At 39.6% G+C, this 15481-nt stretch overlaps 1 long non-coding RNA gene across 11 annotated transcripts in view; it reads right to left on the bottom strand.

The window, feature by feature from the left end:
* LOC102119720 (uncharacterized) overlaps positions 1-4488 on the bottom strand; it is a 1100133-nt gene extending 1095645 nt beyond the window's left edge. For all 11 annotated transcript variants that reach the window (XR_006697344.3, XR_006697342.3, XR_010586309.2 and 8 more), the window contains exon 1: positions 4427-4488. This is a non-coding gene — a long non-coding RNA (uncharacterized lncRNA). The remainder of the gene's footprint in view (positions 1-4426) is intronic.
* Positions 4489-15481: the final 10993 nt, after the last annotated feature.

A 15481-nucleotide genomic window follows, 5' to 3' on the forward strand; every position in this document is an offset into this window, starting at 1 on the left:
GTCTACTTAAGACACTTCTCACTTTTAACTATCATTTTATATGCTACCCCATTGGCCTGAACAAAGGACCTATTCATTCAATGGCTATCCAATTCAAATGCCACTCACTCAGCAAGGCCTTCTGAAACTAGTTCAGTAAAGTTTTAAGTTCTCTCCATGCTGTGCTCTCATTGCTAACATAGAGGCATAGACAAAAGGTTGTCAGTGTATTGCAAACTTGAACCCAAGCCATGCCAATATTACTTTCTAAGGTGTTCCCATCGGGACAGACCATAGCAGGGGCCTCTAGGAAAGTTGTTCTCTGTATGTGACACCCATGAGAATCAACTATAAAACTTTGTAAAAGAAAATACAATTCCAAAAACTCACCCCAGAATTAAAATCTTATGGTTGTAGACCTAGAAGGCTTGCAGGTTTTTAATGGACTTCATAGTTGGTTTTGATGAAGAGGAATAAATGAAGATCCTCAACCAGGATCATGTTAGAACATCACTGGTAACTTGGAGTGTGGACTCAAAAGAAAGTCTAAGCTAGAGCTAAGCAGAAAGGCAGGGTCATAGCTATGTGGGTTGGCATCCAGGGCAGCAGAGGGCTGTAGTCAAGAAGTCAAAGTGAAAGCTCTTCTATTTGGATCAAGAGAACATCAGAATTGGAGGAAAGCTATGACTCAGTGAGGAACCCAGTTAGGAATACTGGGCCTACCTTAGACACACTGAAAAACAAGACAAATTGTAGAACTCACCAAATGGAGGTTTCCCAAACAGCAACATTGCATCATCAGGAAACTTGTCAGAAAAGCATCTCGGGCCCCATCTCAAACCTACTGAATAAGAGTCTGCATTGTAAAGACACCAAGGTGATTCAAAGTCCACATTAATGTTTGAGAAGCAGCCAAGCCAAGTTCTGGATGATGCCAATGCTGCTGGTCTCTGGATTGCACCATGAGGAACAAGAGTCCTGACCAACAACTGAGCCAGGCAGAAGAAATTCAAGTATTACCACTGTGAGTAGTTTGAGGACAAGAACCTCTTTCAGTCTACCTTCTTTCAGTCTTAGAGAAGGCCTTGGAAACTTAAAATGTAGTCTATTCACTGCAAATTGAGGACCTAAAGCTCGTTCAATTCCAACTTCCACTCACCAGCTCTGTTGTGCTGTCAAGTTACTTAACTTCTTTAGGCTTCAATTTCTCACCTGGAATATGGGGATACTGCCTCTCAAGAATGACAGGAAGTTATCATGTTATTTTTGCTAGCATTATAAGTGTTCAGTAGGTGCTGAAAAAATAATTAATAGATAGCCAATTTAAAAAAAAAGAAAAAACTTTTTTGAGACAGAGTCTTGCTCTGTTGCCTAGACTGGAGTACAGTGGCACAACAGGCTCACTGCAGCCTCTACTTCCCAGATTCAAGCAATTCTCCTGCCTCAGCCTCCCTAATGACTGAGACTACAGGTCCATACCACCATGTCTAGTTAATTTTTGTATTTTTAGTAGAGTTGGAGTTTCACCACTTTGGCCAGGCTGGTCTCAAACTCCTTACCTCAAGTGAAACACACATCTGATCAACTTGCTTTCCATTTCCATGTCAGCCTTCCAAAGTGCTGAGATTACAGTGTGAGCCATCACACCCAGCCGATAGCCAATTATTGATTGATTGATATATAAATTGACTTTTAGTGAGGAAAAGAGCTCCAAAATTCTAGTCGTATAAATGATTTCAATCTCAATCATACAATCTAGAATGAAAAAGATGGCTAAAATCTTAGTAATTAGCAGACATTTCATGCATAAGGCTTTTTAGAATATTAATATGCAAGTGTCTCTTAAGTTATGGGTAGAAGAACTCTCTAAAGCATGATGATTGCTAATCTTTTTGGAGTGGTAACACCAAATTGATATTTATGAGACTTCAAAATGCTCTTATTCTCCCCCAAATACCTAAGAAAAATACTTTTTTTCCCCTCATGGCTTATTTTTCATTTAATTACATTTAAATTGATATGCTTGAGAATATTTTGACATTTTAGCACTATAGAGTGTTGCAAATGTCGATGGCAATCCCCGCCATAATGAATAACACAGGTTCAAAGAAATACATTTAGTTTTATGTTAAATAGCTCCCTTGTTTTTATCTACTGCTTTATAATCTTCAAAAAAACTTTTGCTTCTACCTCATTTATCCCTATAACAACTTTATGGCTGTTTTGTAGCAAAAATGGGAATAGAACTGAAGTTTCCTAATTCTCAACCATTTCTCTATTTTTATTTATTTATTTATTTATTAAACTCTCTTCAGCTACCACCAGCACCACGACTACCATCTGATTGGATTGCCACATGTTACCCATACATGGATGCTAACCTGTATCCAAACCCAAGTCAAAGCCAGGTGACCTGCTCAGCTGCTTTGTATCCTAATTCTGCTCCAACCAAACATCATTTCCAAAGAATATGTTCTAAGTATCACACAGGCAACAGCTTCCTAAACATTCATGGGAAAAAAATTTTTTTTTTTGGTTTTTTGAAGTAACTTTTTAGTTCTAGAAATTAGAAGTCAAATTTGGAGATGTGACTTAAATTTTTTAATTCTGAATTTTTCAAATGTATGGTAAAATGTAACTTTCAGAAATTTGACCCTTCATTATTTACTAAACATTACATTTGCTTATAAGACTTCTTAGCTCAACTTTCTTGTGGATAATGCTCTAACCTATAAAAGGTATTTTTTAACAAGTATTGCTGTGTATTCCAATGTTGGATACCAATTTTTACTAAGGATTCTAACTCCTGGATTTTGAAAATGAGCACAAATCTTAGACTGATAAATGATAAAGCAGTGAGATTTTATTAGTAAATATTAATATTTAAGTTCTCAAAAATACCCTATATGTCTACCATAACAGTATGTTCTTCTTTTAAAAAAATCACTTAAAGATTTCAAGTTACTTACTAAACTTTAGAAATGATACTGTGACATGTTTTCTGAAACCTAGTATACATTTTTAAAGTACTGCTAATGGGCTGGGTAATCCATTAAAGTTACATAATTATGACAGAACAACCTTAGCATCATTAAGGAAAAACTGACAACTCCAAACTGACAAGTGTAAGAAATTCCAAAGTTGCACTGACAATTCCGATCTACTTCCTTTCATGCCCAGATTTACTTAATATCTCATTTGATTTTCAAACCTTCCCTCAGAAGCAATTGGAACAAAACCATGAGCAAGCTCAATCTCCATTTGGGCATGTAACCCTTTTACAAACACAATTACAGCCAAACACTATTGTAACCTGATTTGCATTTGCACTAACTAAGTTACAAAGCACATTGAGGATGCCTGCTATGCATACTACAGACTTGTTAGGAGGATATATTGCAGGGCTTCTGTGAACACTAATTAAAAAGGTTTTATCTTTCCCCTCTGGTCCACTGAAATTGTTCAAATGCCTTGCCTGCTACAACTTTGTTCAAAAACAGTTTTCAAACATGTGATCAGAGCTAGGCAACTATTTCAGGTGGCATGATTCTGTTTCCACGGTGGACAAGGCCCTAGAGACAAAGTTTCAGTCTAAACTTTGAGCTTCCTTTCCTTTGTTATTTTGTGTTGCAACCTTAGTATTATCCAACTGTGGACTTTTATCTGTGAATATCTAAATCCTGTCTTGTGGAAAACTAATTACTGAACCACTGAGAGCTTCATAATGTCCTGCATTTAAGTCCTGAGCATCATACATAATGCATAGGCAGCAGTCTCTGCACTCTGATTACAGAACACTGTCATTAAGTGAGCAAATTAAAGATGTGAATAATTCACTGGCTGAGCTTATTGTCAGTGCTGCATTGTGAAATTAGAATTTCTAATAAGTACTGCAATTTTTTTAACCCAATTAACACAGAGAACATCTTGAGACTGATTAGTACAATAAAAATTATTACCTTATTCTTTTGCTTCACAACAGCCAAATTAAATACTGTACTTAATTATGCAGCATTCATTCCTTCTTTGCTAAAAAAAAAAACAAAAAAAAAACAAAAAAAAAAACCCTATCATTTTAACAAGAGTTCTAATATTTGTATGTGAGCTAAAAATACAACACATGCATCTGTAGCTCACTGTCTTTTTACAAAGTTTTTTTAAGAGTCTGAACATCAGTATTATCACCAGTGGTGGATTATAATGACACTAGTCTATTCTTAAACCAAATATTTTTCCTAAAAAACAAACAGCATACACAGAATTGACAAAGTAACTAACCTCCCCAAATTGACTTGAATCTATTACACCTCTGCTTTTTCTTGGCTTTTTAGATACACATGAACACAGATTTGCCCCCACTATACTGTTTGTGGTTGAGGCTGAAACATATATTTAAGAAAATTAATTGATTAGGAAAAAAGCAAGTATCTGAAACAGTGGGTCTTACCTCAGATGTTCATTTAGCACACAGGGATCTGTCTGACTCCTGCCAGGCAAGTGGGAAAGTCCAGTTTATGCTCGGCATGGTGATCCTACGCAGAGAGTGTCTGCTGCCATGTTAAATAAAGAAAATGATCATTTAAACCGGGGCTTTTGTCTCCCAATATTTCCTCCTGCTGCCCCTTTCGCATCAAAGCCCAGAAAGGCAGGCACATCTGGCGGCAGTCCCTGCCCCTGACCGCAGCTGCCTCTGGAGAGCTCCCCCCTTCCTTTCCAGCTCCTCTGCATCCCTTGCTGGGCAACTTCAGCCCCCTAAAATGGGGGAAAGAAACGATGACATTGCAGGCAGAATATGAGATTGTTCAGCCTCTGCAGCCACCTCCTTCCTGTCTAGATATTTTATGGGAAGGGAACGAGAAGGGGGAAACAGCGAAGGTGCTCTGAAAATCAGTCATACACAATGCAATAGGGAGATGGAGAGGAGGGAAAGGAGAATGAGAAAGAGAGAGTGTGTGTGTGTGTAAGGGGGGTGGCTGTCAGTGCAGATAAATCTGCATATGGAAATTAGGGTTATCCTGGGTACAGTTTTATTTAACTATGATCTACTGTTTTTTTAATTAGACCAAATTTTAGCAAAGGAAAGGAAGAAAGAGTCTTGAAACCAGAGAGCAACTTCTAATTCAATGGACAAAATTTCAGAGCAACTGCAAATAGCAGATCCAAAAGTTGTAGAATAAAGAAAAGGAACAAAAAAAGGACATTTCTCCTCTTGTTTTGTTTAATAAACGAGAAGAAAGACTCCATCCTCACAAACACCAAAAATTAATAAATAAATTAAATAAAAGGAAATTACTAAGAGAATGGTAAGGAATTTAAAGAAAGGAAAAAAACCTCTTTCATAATCTGCATAAATTTCCTCTTAAAATGCTACAACAATCAAGATAAAGGAATTTTCAAAAGAATATATACATAAACATATATATACATATATATATAATTGGGGTTACATGTGGAAATTAGTAACAATACATTCTGACATTTTAATATTAGAGATGTAGCTTATTTTTCTCTCCCTTACAGAACTCCTGTTTTGCAGCTCTAACCCATGGCAACATATTATGATCACATACCATAATCATTTGAGGAAGTCACAATACCAGCCAACTAGCCTTGTGGGATGCTGAGAGTAAAACAATGAGACAGAATGACTAAAAGACTCCTGGAGGTTGGCTGGTGTGTCCAGCAATGGGTACTCTACCAGAGGTACTGCCAGGATAGTGATCTGACTGGAAGGAACTGTGAATTAATTCCATAAGCTATAAGTGGTGAATTTGTTGACACAGACTAATATTAGTTCACTTGTAAAACATTTATTGAACACCCATCACTGCAAACATTGTGCTAGAAAGCAGATGTGCTAGAAATAAGATGAACACTGCATGGTTCCTGCTATCAAGAACCCAGAATTCAATGGGAAAAAATAAATTTAAAATGAAGTGGTATTGCACGTTTATAAACAAAGAAAGTAGTTAAGATAGTCTTGACTTAAGCACTGTGGGCACATGTCAGTATCCTTGTAACTTTCCATCCACATGCACAGCTGGGTCTTTCAAGACCAGCTCAAGCACCCTAAGCAAGTTATTTTGTCCCTTTGAACCTTAGTTTCTTCAGCTGTAAAGTGACAATAATACCTGCTTTTTAAGGTTGGAATTATAAGAAATAATGAAAGTAAAACATTACCTTATGTCTGGCTTGTGATAATTGCTCAATAAAACTGAGAATTGCAAATCAATTCTCAGTTCAAATGGTACTTTCTCTGGCAAACCTCCTCTGAATCCTTCAGCAATATCTGCTGACAGGTTCAGAGGCTTCTTCTGGAATTCTCCCACTGCTCTCCATTATATTATCTTAATGTAATTTTCAGCAGGTCTATCTCTATAGCAGTGGTTCTCAACTTGGGGCCATTTTGCCTTCCAGGAGACATCTGACAATGTCTGGAAACATCACTGATTTTCATGACTACAGGAGAAAGGTTGCTACTAGCATGTAATAAGCAGAGGCCAAGGAAGCTGTTAAACACCCCACAAATTTTGGCTTCTAAAAAAAGGAACTTAGGGGTCCTTAGATGAAAGGTTGACTCTAGGACTGGGGCAGAAAATATACAAAGTGGGCCTGGAGCATCTTGTAGTGCTAGAAAATAGGAAGTGCTCAGATACAAAACAAAACCCACATTGTTAGGGGTATGTCAAAGGGATACAGGAACCATCAGAAAGAGCTCCTGATGTCTAAAACTAGAACTATTTAAACAACAAAATACACAAAGTAGTAATGGGTTATAACTAAAAGTATAATATAAATACCATGAGTCTATATTAATGTAAGTAAATTATTGAAAAATAACTAATAAGAGGAGAAGAAACAAATCTTCCTTGCCAAATAATTCCAAATGATTTATATAAATAACCTACCTTAAGGAGAGGGAGTATAATTCTCCCCTCCTCAAGTGTGGGCTGATTTACTGACTTCCACAGTAGAAGGTGGGAGGGGAGTTTCATGGGGGAGTAACTTTACAGCGGAAACCTAGCAAACACTACCTCAGCCAGGTAGTCAGAAGTTACATCAACAATGGTAAGTCATATTGATAGTGTGTGTGCCCTAACCCCAATGTAATCATGAGAAAAGCATCAGACAAATTCCAATAGAGAGGCATTTGATAAAACATCTGACCAGGGCTTCTCAGAACTGCCAAGGAGCCAGGTGTGGTGGTTCATACCTATAATCTCAGCACTTTGGGAGGCCAAGGCAGGAGGTTCACTTGAGCCCAGGAGTTCAAGACTAACCTGGGCAACACGGCAAAACCCTGTCTCTACAAAAAATATAAAACTTAGTGAGGCATGGTTGCTCACACTGCTGCTTACTTGGGAGGCACGGAGGTCGAGGCTGCAGTAAGCAGTGATCACACCACTGCACTATAGCCTGGGTGATAGAGCAAGACTCTATCTCTAAAAAAAACAAAACCTGGCCAGGTGCGGCGGCTCATGCCTGTAATCCCAGCACTTTGGGAGGACAAGGCGGGTGGATCACGAGGTCAAGAGATGGAGACCATCCTGGCCAACATGCTGAAACCCTGTCTCTACTAAAAATACACAAATAAGCTGCATGTGGTGGCGTGCACCTGTAATCCCAGCTACTTGGGAGGCTGAAGCAGGAGAATTGCTTGAATCCAGGAGCCAGAGGTTGCAGTGAGCTGAGACCACACCACTGCACTCCAGCCTGGTGACAGAGCGAGACTCCATCTGAAAAAACAACAACAACAACAACAACAACAGACCTGTCAAGGCCATCAAAAACAAATAAAGTGTGAGAAATTATCACAGCCAAGAGGCATCTAAGGAGATACGAACACTAAATGTAATGTATGGGACCCTTGAACAAAAAACAGACTTTAGGTTAAAACTCAGGAAATATGGGTATAGACTGTAGTTGTAGTAATAATAATATGTCAACTGATTGGCTCTTTAATTGTAATATATGTACCATATCAATGTAAGATGTTAATAATAGGGGAAACTGGATGTAGGGTATATGTGAACTGTACTGTCTTTGCAATGTTTTTATAAATCCAGAACTACTCTAAAAATAAAATGTATTTAATAAAAAGAGTCACTAGTGCAAAAGTTAAAAACCCCTGCCCTCCACAATACTATAAGCTTCTTAAAGACAGAGTCTTTGTGGTTTTATTGTATATGTGTACAGGCTCACTTCGGTCATTAGTCCTCAAAGATGGCCCTTCAATGAACCATGCTTCTCAGAATTCATACTCTTGTGTATTCCCCACCACTTGAATCTGGCTTGGTCCTTTGTGACTTGCTTTTGACTAACAGAGTGCAGTAGAAGTGACACTGTGTGACTCCTGAGCCAAAGTAAGAAGCCTTGTAGTTTCCAAATAGGTCTCATTCTGGGAAAGCCAGCCATCATGTAAGAAGTGTGAACACATTGAAATCTCCATACTATTAAAGAGCCAAGCTACCACAAGGAGATGACCATGGAGAGGAGAGAAAGAGAGGGGATGGGGAAGGAGAGAGAGAGAGAGAGAGAGACAGAGAGAGAGACACAGAGAGAGAGAGAAAGGGAGAAAGAGAGAGAGAGAGAGAGATCCACCTAGTCCTCAGCTGCTGTTCCATCACTCCATTCCACCTAAACATGTGAGTGAAGAAACCACATTTGACATTCAGCACAGTGAGGCCTACAAATGACTTGATCTCCAGCCTCTCTTTGCCTGCAATAGCATGATAGAGACAAGTAAGAACTACTCAGATGAGCCCAAGTTACCCACCAGACCATAATAAAACATAACAAATGGTTGGTTTAAGACACTAGGTGGAGAGATGGCTTGTTATGGAGTAACAGATAACTGGAAAACTCACTCAGTGCCTTTTACTTGTTGGGTATTCCCCCAAAATAACAAAGGGGCTTCTGTACCATAGAGAAAACGTAATGGCGGAATTTCTTATAACATTTTAGATAATTACCATTTAAAAATTCTATTAGTTGCTAAATTCAGTAAGATGATGGTTTTTGCAGTTGGGTATAATAAAGGTAAAAAAGGATATGTGCCTAATATATAACACAGTGAGCCTGAGCGGCAGCGGAAGGAGGGAAGAGTAGGTGGAAAGCAACAGATTAGCTCTGGGTTACTTTGGCTATATTAAAATATGTATTTTCTACTTTAATATATTCACAATGATTTTCAGGTTAATTGAATGCCAGGCACTAGTCTTTAGACCCTTTACACAGTATCAGCCTCACAAAAATGGGATGAAGTGAATACTACTTTAATTTAACAGATACGAAAACTGTGTCTCAGTGTGACTAAATTACTTGCCAATCCAACTAGTCCATGTGATCAAGATTTGAACCTTGGCGATCTGACTCCAGAGCCCAGTTTCTTAGCACAGCATAGTAGAAAAGATAAACATAAATAAAATAATCATACAAAAATGTGTATAATTACAAACTGTGATAAGCGCCATAGAGCAAAGTTCAGGATCCCATGATTATAGATGCCTGACCCAGTCTGGGAGTTTGGGAAGGCTGTTGAGAGGCAGAGTTTGAGGGAGACACCTGGGTTAATAGGACCAGATGCTAGGTTGATAACTGGCCCATGAACCAGAAAAGAGCAGAGGTGAGAATGGGCATATGATTGGCTGTTGGTCAAGTGTGTTTCTGACAACTGAGATTTGTAAGGCCCCCAGATATAACTTTTCTAGGAGTTACCAGTTTGGTGAAAATGGAGTGTCACATTCTGGAGGAGTCAGTGGAGAGTCAATAGGGGAGAAGAAAAGAGAACTTAGTTATGCTTCCTTTTTTTTAGAAAAAAATCTTCAAAAGTTGTCCAAGCTAGTTATCTCCATTTCCCCTCTTCCTATCCCTCCTTGACACACTCCTTCAAGCTTCTGCCCCTATCATTCCTTGAAAATGCTTAGCCACCAATGACCTTCATACCGTCAAATCTATTGGTCAATTCTCAGTCATCATTTTTTCAAGCTATCAACAGTATTTGACAGAGCTGATCATTCCTTCTTGAAACAATGCATATGATTTGTTTACTGATTGATTGATTTAGAGACAGGGTTTCACTCTGTCACCCATGGAGTGCAGTGGTGTGATCATAGCTCACTGCAGCCTCAATCTTCTGGGCTCAAGGGATCCTCCAGCCTCAGCCTCCTGAGTAGCTGGTGTTGTAGGTATGCACCGCCATGCCCATATATTTAAAAAATTTTTCTTACACATGGGTTCTCACTTTGTTGCCCAGGCTGTTTTCGAACTCCTGGGTTGAAGTGATTCTCCTACCTTGGCCTCCCAAAGTGTTAGAATTACAGGCGTGAGCCACCATGCCCAGTCTAGTTTCTATGTTTGGCTTCCCACACACAATACTGTCTTGATTTACCTCCTACTACATGGGCAAGTCCTCTCTTTTGTCTTTTTTTTTTTTTTTTTTTTTTTTTGTCCGGGCTGGAGTACAGTAGCATGATCATAGCTCACTGCAGCATCACTCTCCCAGGCTCAAACAATCCTCCTAGCTCAGCCTCTTAAGTAGCTGGGACTACAGGCACATGCCACCACACTCGGCTAATTTTTCTTTTCTTTCTTTTTTTTTCCCTCTTTTTATAGAAACAAAGTCTCACCATGTTGCACAGGCTGGTCTTGAACTCCTGGGCTCAAGCAATCCTCCCTCCTCAGCCTCCCAAAGTGTTGGGATTACATATGTGAGCCACCATGCTGGGCCAACTATTTTTTTCTTTACTGGTGCCTTCTCATTTCTGAGCTCCAAATGATGAAATACCCCAAGACTTAGCCCCTGAACTGATTGTCTTTTCCATCCATGCTCTCTCCTTACATGATCTCAAACAGTACTGTGGCTTCAAATACCACCAATGTGCTAATAATTCCCGATTATATATCTCTATCTAGACCTGACTTATACCCTGAACTGAAGACTGTATCCAATTGCCTGCTGATATATCCATTTAGATAGATAAGAGTGCAGATTCTGGAGCTAGGCTCCCTAGATTTAGATCCTAACTTTGCAGTTGGGCAAGTGATATGTGATTTCTCTTTGCCCAGTTTCCTAATCAAAATGGCTCAATATTATTACTCTACCTCAGATGATTGCTTAAACAAGCTAACAGATTTAAAGCATGTCTTATGACCGTGTCTGGTCTTCAGACACATGGCATGTTGTTAGCTACAGATAGGCATCCCAAAACAGAGCGTTTGCATCTTCTCCCCAACCCCATACACAAAATTGTGACTCTTCATCTCAGTAAATGGTATCTCCAGCCAGCTGGCTGTTTAATCCAAAAACTTACTGATACACTTATATATATATATATATATATGTGTGTGTGTGTGTGTGTGTATATATATATATATATATATCTCCTGTCTCACACAACTCACAGTTGTCCCATCAGCAAATCCTGTCAGCAGCACCTTAAACATATATTGACTATATTTCATCATTTCTGCTTTTGTCTAAACTACTAAATTTTCTCACCTTGAGTATTCTAAGAGCCTACTAATTGTTGCCTCACATCCAGACTCGCCCCATAGGGTCTATACTTCCCACTGCGGTAAGAGTGATTTACTAAGAATTTAGTTGTTTTGCCCCTCTGCCCAAAACCTTCTAACATTTTCCTACTGTGCTCAGAGTAAAAACCAGAGTACTTATGGCCAGGATGATCTGGCCCTCTTCATGACATGTCCACTCATGGTCCTGTCATTTACCACCCTCTCCCTTTCATACTTTACACAGGAAATCTTGCTCTTGCTCAAAGATGCCACCCATGCTCTGGAGAGATCAGCTTGGCTTGCTTCCAAACTTCCGTCAGGTCTCAGCTTAAATGCCACCTTATCAGCAAGGCTTCCCTGGGTCTTTTTATACAAAGTAGCATACCTGCCAAGATATTATCTAATCCCCACTTTATTTTCAAACATCGCAGCCATCACCCCTATTTCATATTTGTTTATTTTGCCTCCTTGTACCTAGACCATAAACTCCATGTGGGCAAGGCCTTGTTTTATTCACTACTCCATCTCCAGCATGTACGATACTTGGGATATAGTGGCTGAACAAAATATATTTGTTGAATGAATGCATATAGGTAGTTTTTTTCTGAGTAAATTATTGATATTGTTTAGATTTGTGTCCCTGCCCAAATTTCATGTAGAATTGTAATCCTCAATGTTGGAGGTGGGCCTGGTGGGAGGTGATTGGATCATGCGGGCAGATTTTCCCCTTGCTGTTCTCGTGGTAGTAAGTGAATTATCGTGCGATCTGGTCATTTATTTATTTACTTATTTATTTGTTTTTGAGTCTCACTCTGTGGCCCAGGCTGGAGTGCAGTGGCACAGTCTCGGCTCACTGCAACCTCTGCCTCTGGGGTTCAAGTGATTCTCCTGCCTCAGTCTCCCAAGTAGCTGGGATTATAGGCAGGCGTCATCACTCCCAGCTAATTTTTTGTATTTTTTTTAGTAGAGACAGGGTTTCACCATGTTCACCAGGCTGATTTTAAACACCTGGCCTCAAGTGATCTGACCGCCTTAGCCTCCCAATGTGCTGGGATTACAAGCCTGAGTCACTGTGCTGGGCCAAAATCTGGTTGTTTAAAAGTGTGTGGCACCTCTTCCCCTCTCTCTCCTCCTCATGCTCCAGTCATGTAAGACGTGGCTCCTTTCTATACTTCACCTTCTGCCATGATCGTAAGTTTCCTGAGGCCTCCCCAGCCATGCTTCCTGTACAGCCTGCAGAACTGTGAGCCAATTAAACCTGTTTTCTTCACAAATTACCCATTCTCTGGTAGTTTTTTATATCAGTGCAAGAATTGACTAATATAGTTGTTCATTCCAAGATGGCCAGAAATCTGTTTTTTCCCGATCAATCCACATGCTCTCACCCTTTCCCAAATTTACTATACAATGTTTTCCTTGCTATGCTCTCCATTTAAGATAAGATCTGGCCATAGTGATAGCATACTGGACTATGCCTTCTTAGAGCTGTTTCATATGTGTACAATCTCAACCATCTCTTTCTTCTCAAAACAATAAGTAAATCATAATCTAAGTCACGGTTTTCCTGTAACGTTGATTTTCTATTTAGGGATAGAAATATAATGTCTTAGTTCAGAGAGTTTAAGGAAAATGGAATAATTATTATAAAAACACATGATTATTTCCTTGAATAAAATGATAATAATGTTGATAGGCCACAAAAGTTAGTGGAACTAGTGATATGGTTTGACTGTGTCCCCACCCAAATCTCATCTTGAATTGTAGCTCCTATAATTTCCACATGTTGTGGGAGACACCTGGTGGGAGATAATTGAATCATGGTTTCCCTCATGATATTCTCGTGGTAGTAAGTCTCACAAGATCTGATGGTTTTATAAGGGGGATCCCCTTTCACTTGGTTCTCATTTTCTCTTGCCTGCTGCCATGTAAGACGTGCCTTGGTTCCTACTTTGCCTTCTACCACGGTTGTGAGGCCTCCCCAGCCATGTGGAACTGTGCATCCATTAGACCTCTTTTTCTTTCTTTCTTTCTTTTTTTCTGAGACGGAGTCTTCCTCTATTACCCAGACTGGAGTGCAGTGGCACGATACAGGCTCACTGCAACCTCCGCCTCCCAGTTTCAAGCAATTCTCCTGCCCAGCCTCCAATGTAGCTGGGATTACAGGCGTGCACTACCATGCCCAGCTAATTTTTTATATTTTTAGTAGAGATGGGGTTGCACCATGTTGACCAGGCTGGTCTCAAACTCCTGACCTCAGGTGATCTGCCTGCCTTGGCCTCCCAAAGTGCTGGGATTACAGGCATGAGCCCCTGTACCCAGCCTAAACCTGTTTTTCTATATGAATTACCCAGTCTTGGTTATGTCTTTATTAGCAATGTGAGAATAGACTAATACAACTAGGAAATTTAAAAGTCTTTAGGAATAATTCAGCTCTTCTGAACAGTTTATTTTTTGCTTATTCTCCATCTAATTCTAATTATGTTTAATTATCTCTTTTTCTCTGACCACTTGGTTTTTTTATTTGCACTTTTCTGTGCTTTTTTTCCTCCTCTTTCTGCTAAATGGTTTACTTATTTTATTTATTTTTTTAAGAGATGAGGTCTCACTCTGTCACCCAGGCTGGAGAGCAGTGGCACAATCATAGCTGTTCACTGCAGCCTCGAACTCTTGGATTTAAGCGATCCTCCCACCCCAGTCTCCAGAGACACTGGGACTATAGGTATGCACATTAGATTTTTCTTGGTAGAGATGGGGTCTTGCTATGTTGCCTAGGCTAGTCTCAAACTCCTGGCCTCAAGCAATCCAACTGCCTCGGCCTCCCAAAGTGCTGGGATTATAGACATTAGCCACAGTGACCAGTTCTCTACTTACTGACATGTGTGGTAGAAGGTGGCTGTCCTACAGCTCCTTAAGCAGAACAACATCAGATCAAGTGTACAGTCCAGAATAAGCTAGCCCCTTCAGTTCCCATTATAAATCTTCAGGAGACAGAATCCTTCAGTTGGCCAGGAAGACTGGGTCTTTACTATCTACATGGCTGCCAAGGGCCTGGCCTTCTGGGAAGTGTGTATTGGAAGGCGGATTCTTAAAGAAAGAGAGAAAGTTGTGATGAGCTGAGCAGACACCCACCAAACGTTTCTACTGCAGCTAGAAATCAGACATCAATCATCTGAAATCTGTGAAAGCTGACACTGTAAGTTTTAGGATAAGGAGGATTCTTCTTTACTTTGGTAGGCTGGTTTGGACATTTCTAATGTTCCGACAGTACAAACACGTATAGTATTTTAAAAAGGTATGCCTTCATTCCCATCTTCCACAATTTTAACTAGTAGCTAGTTCTATGTGTAATCTCTGTGGAACCTTACACATACAACTTTTGTTGTGATACATAAATGGGTTCATATCACATATATTAAGCTGCAACTTAAAATACACCTTAGAAAAAGTCACAGCAAGGTGGTATTATCTCTAATAAATGAAGAGACAGAAGTCAAATAACAGGTGGCTTCCTATGGTAATAGCTACTCACCTCTTGATCAGTCTTTGCATCCTCCTATCCAACAATCGTGACAATTATGTTTGATAGACTCACCTATGGTACAGTGCCGGCCAAAATGGAGTAACCCCACTAGAGTCTATCTTTCCCATCAATTACAACTAAAAACTCTGGATGATTTTATAAAACGAACAAAAAAACAAATAGCTGAGGATTTTGGAGCTTACAGAACACCAAATTGGTAGGGAAACTCAAAATTAAAAGGATGACTGGTATGATGATAATGAGTTTTCTATAATTCTCTCTATCTCTCAGTTTTGACTCAGGGTAGACTGAATTGGGTAACTCCATTGTCAGCATGCACAACAAAATCCCCAAGAGAAACCTCTCTTTCTTGCTGGAGGACCAGGAAAAGGGACCTTTTCAAACAGGAGAGTGTTGAGAAAAACCCTCATTTTGTTTTCTCTTTTTTTCTCTCCCAGACTTTCCCCA

Source organism: Macaca fascicularis, chromosome 4, assembly GCF_037993035.2.
Source record: "Macaca fascicularis isolate 582-1 chromosome 4, T2T-MFA8v1.1".
In the NCBI taxonomy this organism is placed as follows: domain Eukaryota; kingdom Metazoa; phylum Chordata; class Mammalia; order Primates; family Cercopithecidae; genus Macaca; species Macaca fascicularis.